Source organism: Cupressus sempervirens, chromosome 11 (assembly GCF_028749045.1).
Source record: "Cupressus sempervirens isolate cs-2001-9-10 chromosome 11, ASM2874904v1, whole genome shotgun sequence".
NCBI classification, from domain to species: domain Eukaryota; kingdom Viridiplantae; phylum Streptophyta; class Pinopsida; order Cupressales; family Cupressaceae; genus Cupressus; species Cupressus sempervirens.
The window spans coordinates 220,843,404-220,857,736 of NC_143128.1; positions in this window are offsets into that span (position 1 = coordinate 220,843,404).

Genomic DNA, 14,333 nt, shown 5'->3' on the forward strand with positions numbered 1-14,333 from the left:
GGTCTTTGACCCATTACATGACGGCATTTGTCTGTAAGGATCCTAAGACCTGTAGGGACATATTAGAATCATTCTTATGGGTTGAAGGGGGTCATAGGTTGATCTATGACCCCGTTCGACCCCTTAAATGATGATATATGTCCCTAGGGATCCTAGGACCCCTAGGGACATATTAGAATCATTCCTATGGGTCGAAGGGGGTCATAGGGTGACCTATTATCCCATTTGACCCATTACATGATGACATTTGTCCCTAAGGGTACTAGGACCCCTATGGACATATTAGAATCATTCTTATGGGTCGAAGGTGGTCATAGGTTGACCTATGACCCCCATCAACCCATTACATGACCCCCTTTGACCCATTACATGACAACATATGTCCCTAGGGGTCCTAGGACCCCTAGGTTCATATTAGAAGTGCTCTTATGGGTCAAAGGGGGTCATAGGTAACTTCAACCCATTACATGACAACATATGTCCCATCTTAGAATCGTTCTTATGCGTCGATGGGGCCTATGACCCTTTCGACCCATTATATGATGACATATGTCCCTATGGGTCCTAAGGCCCCTAAAGACATATTAGAATCATTCTTATGGTTTGAAGGGGTTCATAGGGTGACCTATGACCCCCTTCAACACAATACATGACGACATTTGTCCCTAGGGGTCCTAAGACCCCTAGGGACATATTAGAATTGTTCTTATGGGTCAAAGGGGGTGATAGGGTTACCTATGACCCCTTTCAACCCATTACATGACGACATATGTCCCTAAGGGTCCTAGGACCCTTAGGGGCATATTAGAATTGTTCTTATGGGTCGAAGGGGTTCATAGGGTGACCTATGACCCCCTTCGACCCATTACATGATGACATATGTTAGGGACATATTAGAATCTTTCTCATGATGACATATGTCCCTAGGACCCCTAGGGACATGTTAGAATCATTCTGACGAGTCGAAGGGTGTTGTAGGGTGACCCCCTAGGACCCCCTTCAATCCATTACATGTCAATATTATATTTAATAATTATATTATATATTGTATATTGTAATATAATAATAATATATTGTTAGATTATATAACAATGATAATAATATATGTTACTAGATTATAGATTTAATAATAATAATATATATCATATATATCACTATATTATATTTAAAACTATATTTTATTTAATAATAATAATCATATATATTACTATAATGTAATAATAATTATAATAATAATGTTCACACATTCACAAAATATATAAGTTCTTCTAAAATTGTCTAAAGTTATTGTTTTATGTTTATTTCCCTTTAGATTTGTCTCCCTCCAAATTTAAAATTTAAAAAAGCTTGCCTTTTGAATTTTTCCTCCAAATATGGATGGGAGCTCACCGAGCCATATCGGATATCCGATTTGTGATCGGATATCCAATTAGGCCTAGTATTTACCAAGCCCACCCAGTCAACCCAAAAAACATGTTTGAGGAGGGTTTTAGTGACATGCAGACTTTGGGTAGCCATCTGACAATGTTATTTTGATCGAAATCGAATGAAATTGAAGAAATAGAATTGGACAATAAAGAAGATACCTATGGTGATGCCGCGAATTTTGTTGAGATCATACATCAAATAGAACAAGATAATGATAAATAGACATATGTAGCCACTATGGATGATGAACCTCTAGAAAATTTAGTGCTAGATATTACTACTACTAAATAAGAGTCAAAAAAGATTGTGAAGGCTGAGAAAAAAATGAAGGAGCAAGCTCTTAATCCAAAATCAATAAAAGTACTGATGGACACCAGTCTAGTAATTGTATAGATCAAACAATATCCTAATAAATTAGTGAGAAATAACAATCTTAATAGGTAACAATTAACAAATGCCAGGAGAGGAAAAAGATGATGTTGCTATTCTTGAGCAGCAGAGCATGTTGGAAAATTAAGGGAGAGATGGACAAGAACTTGATCAGATAGATGATGTGATCAATGGAAACCAAGATGAGAAGAAGGGGGAAGAGATCTTGAATGTACAAGTAGAGTAATCTACTACTTGCAATGATAGGCCAAGTTCCTTAGGACTTTACATTAAATAGAAAAATTAAATAGTTTAGTTGAGTTCAAATATTGAACTCATATTCATTGAGGACAAACAATTAGTAGAAGAGAAAAAGGGTGCCTAGGTCACACAAGAAATAATTCAAAGTTTGAGTTTAGATCTCCAAACTCAAACTTTGCAATTACCATTACGGATCCCTAGTATCCTTGGTTATAAAAGAAAGAGGATTCAAAGAAAGAAGACAAAGTCACCTTGGAAGCCAGTTACATTAATTGAAGGTATTGTAATTCCTAACTGAGACACAAATAACTTAACATATGAGAAAATGAAAACTTTACAAGATATATTGGCAAGGAAGACAAGACAACAAGAGCTAAAGCGAAAAAAACAACTAAAATAGGTATTGCATGAGATTAAGGATATTTTTCTAGAAAATTTTGATGTGAAAAACACTAATAAGAAAGAACCTATATAATAGATCAATTAGTTTATATTGCAAAGAAGATAAATGACCAAGATATTGATCCAACTAAAAAATTTATGTAATGGTCAAAAAAGAAATTCAAGAAAATATTCATGGAAAATGTAGTAGAAATTGTTGTAACATAGGTTGAGTTGTCAAAACTTTTGACTAACTTGGAATAAATTTCAAAGAATGTGCATATAATTTTTTAAAATTTATGTGATAGCTCAACATACACTAAGGACATCAGAGATAGGATAGATAAGTTAGAAGCTGATTTGCAGTATAGTGCCAATACACTTACTATGGATCCAATTTCTAGTAATGTGCACTTATCTGAGGTCAATTTTAAATAGTCAAGGCTTATAGACTTCACTGTTGAGTACAGAAGAATAAGAGAAAAAATGATCTCAATACAAGTCATGAAGACACCTAATCTTGAGGTTATGCAGATTTATTTGAAGAATGAAAAAGAGTTAGTTCAAGTAGATCCAAATCTATGATTTGTTGATATCATCAATCTTGTAGAAAATGTGGAGATCAAGAACTGTGCTATTGAATCCATTAGGACTAACTGGGATAGTACATTGAGAAACATTTTGCAAATTCAAAAACCATATTTGGATAAGTTTGGTTTGACTTCTCCACCCCAATAGCCATGAGAGACAAACACAAGGGGGATAGATAATGAGCATGGTTTAGGAGGACACTGATAATGCACAAGGATGATCAAGGGGATCTTGTCAATTCTAAAGTTTTGAAAATTTGAATATGTATATATACCGAGTGCAAAGAGAGACCATGTATAGTGGATATCAAGTTAAGTTATGGATTGTATTATAAGGGTGAGTACTTGTGATTTAGTTTTCTAATAAATAGATTTTTAACATGGTAAAGTTTTTTATCACTAATATCAAAGGGGGAGATTGATGTTCTCTAAGTCATGTTGTCTATTAGTGTCAAACACTTAGTCATCCATAAGGCAGGGTTGTTTATTCATTACTATGACCAAGTCATCCTATCTAGGCTGAGCTAAGTAGTAAATACTTGTATATATTTCAAGTTATGTGTTGAGCAATAGTTACTATAGAGAAAGCTACAGTTGGCCAAGTACTCCAGTCATTACCAAGTTTATCAAGGAAAGTAGTTGATGCTAAGTAATAGAGAGGCCACATAGTTTAGTATATGTTGAGAACAGTTAAGGCTGAGGGACAATAGGATGAAATGGTTTATACTAAGTGCCAGTATTGTGTTACTACCAAGAAACATAATTTTACATATTTGTTTGGAATGACACTAAATCTTATGTAAACCATTTCTTATCAAGTTGGAAGTTTGTTTTGAAGATCAAGGAGGTAATGAAGGAGGTGGTTACATGTAAAATGGAAGACCATTAATCTATATGTGAGGCAATTTGCCAATAAATAAACTATAAAGGCTAAGAGGAAAAAGAAATGAATCTAAATCATCAATTTAGATCTAGAAGGTTCACCCAAACATATATTTATGGAGAGTCTATGACCTAGTTGACATGTTGATTTATAGAGGAGAAAACTACATACTAAGAAGGGGCTGAATTGAAATTCATACAAATTCATCCACATCTATCAATAAGTTGTGCATGCAAAACTATAAATGTAAACTTATTGTAAAATGTAAATCAATTCAATCACATGCATGAAAGTAAATAACACAATATTTGTTACCTATAAACATTCCAAGGTGGAGGTAAAACTAGGTTGGAGATGATGCCCATGAATCTTCACTACTGTAGTAATAAAATTAACCAGTTAAGGTTGCAATGGTTGACCATTAAATATGATCTACTCTATGAGGAGCATATCCTATTAAAGAGTTAAGAAACTATTAGGTTTCACCTTGTTAAAGGATTTAACATTTACAAATAAGTAAGGACTCTATTAGGATATTTAAAAAGATCTATTATGACCACTCTGTTAAGAGATTTTAACTCAAGTCTGTTAAAACTTATCCAGTACCTAACTCTTAGTTTACTCTACAAGATAATTTAGAATCTTCTCCTTACTAACTGATCCTCTCCTATGATCTGATAACACTTGTCTTTCCCATTCACATTTACTACTTATGAATAGGTAACTTGCTTTGTTAGATGATAACAGAACACTTGAATGACTTTTGATCTTCTCTTTTCTTATTTCCTCATTCTCTTCCTTCCTCTATCACTAACACACATACACACACACAATCACATGATCTAGGTTAAGATCATCACTATTTAAAGATTCCATCAAGACTCTTCTAGATGGTTCCTTGTTTTGCATCTTCATCCTAACCATTGAACATACACACAGGGTCATGTGATCTATGTCATATAAATATTCTATAACAAGTTCTTCAAGTATTAAATGTTCTATAATAACCTCTTCAAAACTTATATAAACCTTCCAATTCGGGTTGATAGTCATTTTTCCTAAAACTCTATTTCATTCCCGACTTTTATATAAACTTCTACATTTCTCAACCTTTAGTTTTTTTTATGCTTGACATTATTTTTTTCTTGGGCTTTGTTAAATTTTTGGTGTTGGATATATATTGTGTTAAGAAAAAACTACATCACTCAATACTATATACTTGGAATCAGTTGGTCATTGATGTATTTCTCAATCATTGGTGAGCTTGGTACATATAAAAATTTTATCTATGACCATACTTAACTTGGCTTCTATAGTATAGCTCGGTACATACTATCTTATGTACATGACTCAACCTATGTAGAGTAGCTCAGTCATAGTGATGACCATCTGACTCTACCTTGTAAATAACTAAGTGGTTGACACTAATAGACAAAAAAGGTTAGAGGTACCAACAATGTAAGTCTATGAATGAAGAGTTTGGTTGCATGCAAATTTTTGGAGGTGAATTAGAGTGTTTGATTTAGAAGAGACTAAGTAGTGTAGTAAATAGTTTCATGCAAAGATAAAGAAAATCAAGCACATATTACATAGAGGAGAATTGTTAGTAGTATTGTAAGTGCATCCTGAAGGATTAGGCATTGAACATTCTAAAAGTTGTTTCAACATTTAAATCTCCTAACAAACTAGCTTTAACAAGCTTTTCTAAATCTTCTAATGGAATACTCACTTAATTGTGATGTAAAAATCCTTTAATAAAGGTAGAACTTAACAATTATTTTATCCTTTAACATGGTAGACCCCTCATAGGCTAGATCATCAGAAGTGATCAAAGCATTGTAGCCTTAATAGAAACAACTTTATTTCTATATTAGTGCATATTTTTTGGGTGTCATCTACACTTTAGTTCTACCTTCACCTTGGATTGTTTGTGCTTTACCAAATCTGTATGATAACTTTTTATGTGTTAATGAGTTTACATTCATGTAGTTGGAAGGTAGATCCAATATTATGTTAATGTGAATGGCTACATTGATATGAGATTCATGTTCAAATGAGGGTTTATGTGATGATGTCAAATATTTTTCTTGTTTGAAGTGTGAAAGTTTTATATAGATCCTGATTCACCAAGTAGTTTAGTGAAAATTTTCAAGGAGAGATAAAAAAAATTGAGCACATATTACATAGAGGGGAATTTTAATCAATATTGTAAGTGCATACCAAAGTATCAAACACTAAACATTCTAAAAGTTTTTTAAACATTTAAATCTTTTAATAAAGTAGCTTCAATAAGCTTTCGTAAATCTCCCAATAGAGTACACACTTAATTCTAATGTAAAAATAATTTAATCATGGTAGAACCTAATAGTTATTTTAACCTTTAACATGGAAGACACCTCATAGGGGAGATCACTAGAAGTAATCAAAACATTGTAGCCTTAATAGGCATAACTCTATTTCTGCATTAGTGCAATTTTTTTGGTTTCATCTCCACTTTAGTTTTACCTTCACCTTGGAGTGTTTTTGCATTACCAAATATGTGTGTTAATGTTTTATGTTCTAATGAGTTTACATTCATTTAGCTAGAAGGTAGATATGATATTATGTTGATGTGAATTGTTACACTGATATGAAATTAATGTTCAAATGAGGGTTTATGTGATGACCTCAAATATGTTTCATGTTTCAAGTGTGGAACTTTTATATAGATCTTGATTCACCCACCCATGCCCCCTCCCCCATCCTCTCAATATCTCACTTTTTGTATTACATTTCCAACAATATAACCTAATTTTGTTAATATATAGCCAAAACTAAACCAAATGGATGCTACACAACTTAATTTAAATTGTGTATGTTATCTAGAAATCATTTGTTAGATTTGTTTCATATGTCCAAGCCTTTTGGTTGGATATCCAAGACAAATCCAACCCTTAGGATTGGCAATCTTCCATGAATACCATAATGCATACACACTATTTAAATATGAAAAATGACACTTTTATGCTATTTTTAAACAACATGTATGTGCTATAGTATGTATGAAATATGTTTTCCTATGTTCAAGCCTATTTCTCAAGAAAGACAAAGCATAGTACATACCCACTATGTCTTGGATGTGGAAAAGTAAAAAGGTGGCAATTTTCGGTCCCCCATCTTTGTGCAAATACCCACATGTTTGTTATAATTAAGAAAAATAGTATACTCAACCAATCTACCATTATGAAGAGCTTATCTATCATACTACCAAGGTCTACCTAATAGAATATGACAATAATCCATAGGCATAATATTACACAAAACTTCATCATAATAATTTATAGTCCTGAATTTAAGAAGAATTTTTTTACTTATTATCCTTCTAGATCTAAGCAACATGATAAGGAATAGGATATTTTAGTCTTTGCAACCATAGTTGTTAACTAGCAACTCTAGTGCCAATTTATCTAAACTAACACTATCAACAATTACTTTGCAACACATTTCTACAATATTGTATTTGGTCTTGAATAAAAAAATTCTCTAAAAAGGTTCTTCATTGGTTTCCTCATTCCATAGGGATCTTCTTAAAATCAAGTTCTCACCACTCTTAGGCTTATTGGGTGATTCAAACATTTCTACTAATACCTACAATTTTCTTTCCAGAATTTTTACAAATTAAAAGGCTTTATGTCCTTCTTTACCATACTTGAAATAAGTTCCCTTTAACCAAGATCCTATTCTATTTTACTACTATTTTCATTTATAGAGTAACTAGTGTAGATACCTCTAGTGTAATTACCTCTCTTACCAATAGATTCCTCTTTCCATTCTCTTTTACCTTTGTCTTGCATTATATTGTTAGATCTTCTACTTTCTCCTTAGGTTCTACCTCTTCTTCTTTGAAATCTTCTGCGTCTTCATCTTTTACTTTGAGCATGTTTATTTGCCAATAACTCCTCCAATTGTATGGCATACTGATATGCTTTTTTCACACTATCCAACATAACAAAACTAATCACATCTTGAATTTATGTCCTTAAACCATCTAGATATCTAGCCACTTTGTCAACCTCATCCTCCACATGTCTAGATCTGATGTTTAGTTTGTATAATTCGTCAATATATTCTTTCACCATAATATTCTTTTTCCTCAAATTTTGCATTCTCCAAAACAAATTAACCTTGTAATATGCAAGAATGAAGTTCTTCATATTGCTAATCATCTTTTCCCATTTCTTGATCTTTTATTTTCCGCATTTCTTCCTTTCAATCTACACAACCCTTCAACATGGTGACTACTATCTTTATTTTTCTATTCGTAGGGGTACATTCATATTCAAAGACTTTATTCATTTTAGAGATCCAATAAAACAAAACATTAACATCAAGCCTTCCATCATAGCAAGAAACTTCAATAGAAGGTCGAGACTTTTCCCTAGATAGAACACTTAGAAGCATCTCCTCATCTTGGTCCACTTCATGTTTAGGATTAGGATTAGGTGCCACTTCTTCATCACCACTAAAATCCTCAAGATGTACACACCTTTTTTCTAGGCCATCTCAATAGCTTAAGTATTGTTACAATTTGTCTCAACACATTCATAATGACATTATCTACATTTCATCTTTCATAGACCATTTTGACATTATTTCCTACAAGATCATAAGCCCATGCTAATTAATAGGTTAGAATTCAGTTGTGCCATCTTACAACCAATCTAATTAAGGTTCTCCATGATCAAAAACTCACAAGGAAAGAAAACCTAGCTCTAATACTACTTGATAAATCAATTCTAGTATCCTAAAACCTTGCCAAGAGTAAAAATGGATGACAAAAAAATGCAATAGAAAAGAACAAACTTAATTCTTGAACAAATATCGATTGAGTAGACAACTGGCATGATAAAATATAAATGTTAGGTTGTAAGCCCTTTTTCCTTATGGCTAGTTTAATGAATTACAACATCTAAGCTCCAAGTTTGCAATATATATTACCTTTCTTTCCCACATCTAATGTAAGTCCTTATACAACCAACAAGAGAACAAGTCAACATGTCACACAATTAATTACAAAATTATCAAATGATAATCAACACTCTTAAGGATAAGTTCATACATAATCCAAGAGAGGTTCCTCAACTACACTCAATGCCACATCATCATAGGAAACTGTACATAAAGAAACTCCATGGTACGGTGGATAAAACAAGTAGTGAAAAGTGAGTGGGGAAAGAGGTGCCAAACCCCAAGCACAAAGAACATTAGATTTTATACACATAGGATGGGGATTAAAAATTAGATCACATTAAGATGCCAATTGCACACAACTTGAAACCATGAGAAGAAATGACCACTCCTTGAATAGGAAACTAGTACAAAAAAAAAGTAATCTTTTCTGCTGATGCATGATTTCTCAATGACCCAAGATGCCACTAAATCAAATTTACAAAATCTCTAACAAGCCTCACAAACATAATACTTTCTATAGAGGTTAGTATGACCATAAAAATTCCATGAGAGGAAGTTCACTATTAGAAATCTTGGATGTCATCCTCATCTCCAAAGGACAAGAATCTACTGGGAAAAAAAGGAGCAATAGGAGTGAATTTGATGGAAGAATCTGTATGATCAAGAACCATGTGCTTATTAGAGCTGCCATCTACAACCTCCATATGCCTAGAAGGACTACAAGAGATATACAAAGTGACAAAGATGCTAATAGCTAAAGTTTCCTGAGGTGTACTCACCAAAGGAGACCACGAATATGAAGGCAAAGTATTTATCCCTCTAATAGGGGTCACACTAGGTCCCCAAAGGTTTCCTATTGATTAGGGTTTGAAATAACTATTGGTTGAGCAATAAAATCTTGTGTAGGATGAGAAGCAGTAGTCTACAATGGTCTAGAAGCACCAAAACCATGCTTAAGTTCAAAATTGGGGGTTTATTTCCTTTGCAGATGAGAGTTATTCATTCTTCATTTTTTGCTACATTAGCTGGTTGAGGACTAGCATCCTTGATGTCCATGGTAGGTGGTCTAGTTCGAGGGGTGACCATCAGACAACCCTTGATCTTTTTTCCTTCTTATTGACAATAGTAATAAGTGTTGGGCAGGCTAAGATACAAAACCTTCTAAGGGAAAGTCTTGTTACCCATCTGAATCTTGATATTTTTCTTGAGGTCATTTAAAAGGTAAACCTTAAAGAAAACCCTTCTTTGGGGATGAGTGTTAAAAGTGGTCAAGTTCAAGATTAACCACCTTGCCTATAAACCACACAATAATTTGAACAAAATTACCAACACAATAAGGGAAAACCAAAAAACTCAACCCGCACAAGGACATGAAGCTTTTATTCATCAAAGATTGTAAAGTCTCAAGACCAACATGGAAAAGCAACAAGGAAAAACAAATAGGCCATGTTCATTACCAAGAATGACATCCACATACAAGGGATTGAAAAAGAGAAATAGAAAATATCCCTTAGTGAGGCTTTGGATGACCTCAAGGTGAATTCCATGAAATGACCAAGCTTTGCAAACCCATTCCTATAACATGCATTCAGGGGGGTCCTTCCTACAAAAAAAACTATCGAAGTACAAATTTTAAACCTATCACAAGCTTTATGAAAATCTTCAACATGGAGCAGAACATCAAAAGATGCACCTTATGAAAAACCTTTGGGATGAACTTGTGAGGATTTTTGTTATGAGGCGATGCCATAAGCATCGAAAGAAACAACTTTCACACCATTATCAACAAATAGGCTAAAGGAGGCTAAAGCAATGATATAACCTAAAAATCCTGCAATAAATGCAATATGATAGGGGATAGACAGAAGAGGTAACTTACAGTACAATGAAAACCAAAACCCCTAGGACAATTCATGTGTAGTTGAAAGACAATCTAAGAAAAAGATTTTTTATGAATTGAAATTTAATAATTTAATGTTTTGATTTTAATTATTATTCTAGATTAATTAGATTTAGCCTATTTATAATCACCATGTCTTGATATGTGATATATAAATTATAATATATTTATCTCTAATAGATAAAATTCTAAGTTTATTTTTATGATAAAATAAATAATTTTTATACAATTTTATGTTTTGACTTGAAATATTATTCTAGAATATCTAAATTTATTTATGAACTAATTTGGATTTAGAGAGGTTCTATCTCACTTTTAACTTGATATTGGAGAAAGTTGGATTAGGGAAAATTACAATAAAAAGTATTTAGTTAACCATTAGAATGTTGTGTTGTAACTGTATCATGAGATTATTGAAGAACTAGTTTTTAAACAAGTTTGCATAGCAACGAAGCTCGTACCAAATAGTTGATAGAATAGGTTAATATTTAATTTTTTTAAAATATTAACATGAAAAAAATTAAAATTACATATTTAAATTAATATTAATATTAAGAAAATATTGAAATAAAAAATGATAAATAATTTGATATTAAATATTATTATTTTATTTTTTAATTTGAATTTGTGAAATCATCATGTTAACTTAATTATTTAAAAGAGTCAAAGCTTATATAAGTTATATTTGATCCTTGTATAGTACTTTAAAAAAAAATTAATGAAGTATTTTATTATGTTTTATATATGTATGTATGTATGTATGTATGTATGTATATATGTATATGTATATACGTATACGTATATATATATATATATATATATGTATGTATGTATGTATACGTATACGTATATACATATACATATATATATATACATATATATATATATATGTATATATATATATATATGTATATGTATATATTACATATATATATGTATATATATATATACGTATACGTATACGTATATACATATACATATACATATATACATATACATATATATATGTATATGTATATATATGTATATATATATATATGTATATGTATATATATGTATATGTATATATGTATATGTATATATATATTATATATATATGTATATATATATGTACATATATATATACATATATACATATATATGTATATATGTATATATATATGTACATATATATATATATATATATATATATATATATATATATATATATATATATATATATATATGTATGTATGTATATATGTATATATATATGTACATATATATATACATATATATAATATATACATATACATATATATACATGTGTATATATATATATACATGTATATATATACACATGTGTATATATATATATATATATATATATATATCTTTTCTATTAACAAAAATGTTTTCTATTAACAAAATGATTTTCTTTTCTATCATAAAAGTATGATGATCTGAAAAAATTAAATGAAGATATATTACATGTTTTGAAATAATTTAGAGTTTTAACTTCTTGATGGAAATATAATGAATGTGTTTAAATATTTAATAATTTATCTAAATTAAAATATTAATTGATGGAATATATGGAATAATAATGAGAATAGTTCATTTTAAATAAAATAGTTAAAATTTAAAAACGTAATTATAAATGTTATATTTTTATTCATTTTTATTAATTAATTTCAAATTTAAATTTAACATATTTTTATTATCTATTAATTATAAATAAATATTTAAAATATGTATTTGATAATTGTTTAAAAATTATTTTTTAAAAGTATTTCATAATTTAAAAAATTGACACATGAAATGATTAAAATTTTATTTAACTTTGTTCATTTTATAATATTTTGGTTTTCCTTGAAATCTGCTCTTATTGCTCCATTGTTTTAACCAATCATATTAAAGATAAATAGTTTTATAAATTGAAAAACTTATAAATTGTGCATTTTACTTTATTAAATATTAAAAATTCATATGAAGAAGAAAAATTGTGAAAATGATTGGTTGATGTTCAATAGATTAATCAATAGTTTAAAAAAATCTGCCTATAGTTCTACAGCCTACAACATGAACTAAAACGATTAGTAGTCTAGGGGACTCTAGCAGACTAATGTTTTGTGCATCTCTTGTCTAAAAAATATTTATCCTAAATTTTAACAAAGCATAAATACTATATTGGCCGATTATGGGAGCTAAGTATAGATGTGTTTAATGGGCTCCCAATTGGGGTGTTGGGATGGAAAAGATCCCTCTCTTCACTAGGGATGAATTTAATTATGTTTCATGAAGTATATATCCATAAACCGGATTTGGATTAAGCTCATCTGTCTTTACTTTATCTGGTATCAATTTGTACGAGGATTAATTGCTTTTCATTCAAGAGTTTCGTTCATGTGACGTCTGACTACGAATTGGGATCATCAGTCAAACCCTATAAAAGGCCTTAATTGTACTTTAATTAGGTGCCTTGTAATTTATTTAGCAAAGGCATTGTGGAACCCTCCAAGGCAAATAAGCGTGGTGATTGTTTGGAAGTGTGACTGCAACAACTTTTAAGGTTGAACGTGCCCTTTTTTGGATGTAGTTTGTTTTTCTCTTCGCATTTTTAGAACTCTGGATGTTTGGATTTTAGGAGTACTAGTTTACACAAAACCATCTTTTATGACAATGAATGGAACACTTAGCACTCATTGGATCTAGGATATGCTCACAGACATGAAGCACTCACACATCCCTGGAGATCAATCCATAGTTAAGCACACTTGAGCTAGAGTAGTAGTAGGATGGGTGACCTCCCTAGAAGACTCCTACTTCACCTCTATGAGCATCACCCAGATCCAATGAGTACTAAGTTTTCCATTTATTCTCATGAAAGATGGGTTTTTGTAAACCACTACTCATAAAATATGGGTCAATGAATTTGACTCAAAAACTATAAAGTTAAATCCTGATAGCAATATCACAATTTGAATTACTATAGAAAATATCTCGTACTTATAAATAAAATGATAATTTCATAAATTTGATGAGAAAATTTCTATAGAAAACATTGAAGAGCAACCTATGTAGTAGTGTTTTTACTATAACAAAAGCTACATACTAACTGCAAAAGGACCAATTTACAATCTTAGAGAGATTTTGATTATGTATTTTTTTCTTGTGTCATGCACCAAATATTTCATTTATCTGAAAAAGAGTAGTAATTGGCTGCACCATTCACACTTATAAATAAAGTTGCATATCAATTGAACTTCCAATAGGTACAAGTACATTGACCAAACACATGCATCAGCAACTAATCTCTCCAAATTGATCTTGAGATTCATGCAAAAACAACCATTCTCCATAATATACATTCTTCAAAACAATAACAGAAAACCTCTCAAAAACTAATCTAAATACGTAAAAAGGAAGTCACTCACAATATTTACTCTATGTCAACTTCCCTATAATTTACCATAACAAAAAATCATTTTTAACAGTGCCCTGAGGATCCATTTGTGGTTCTGTACTGTCGTTATATTATTTTGTGCTTGTTCTTTTACTTCACTTTATTTCATTTTCCATTATATATCCT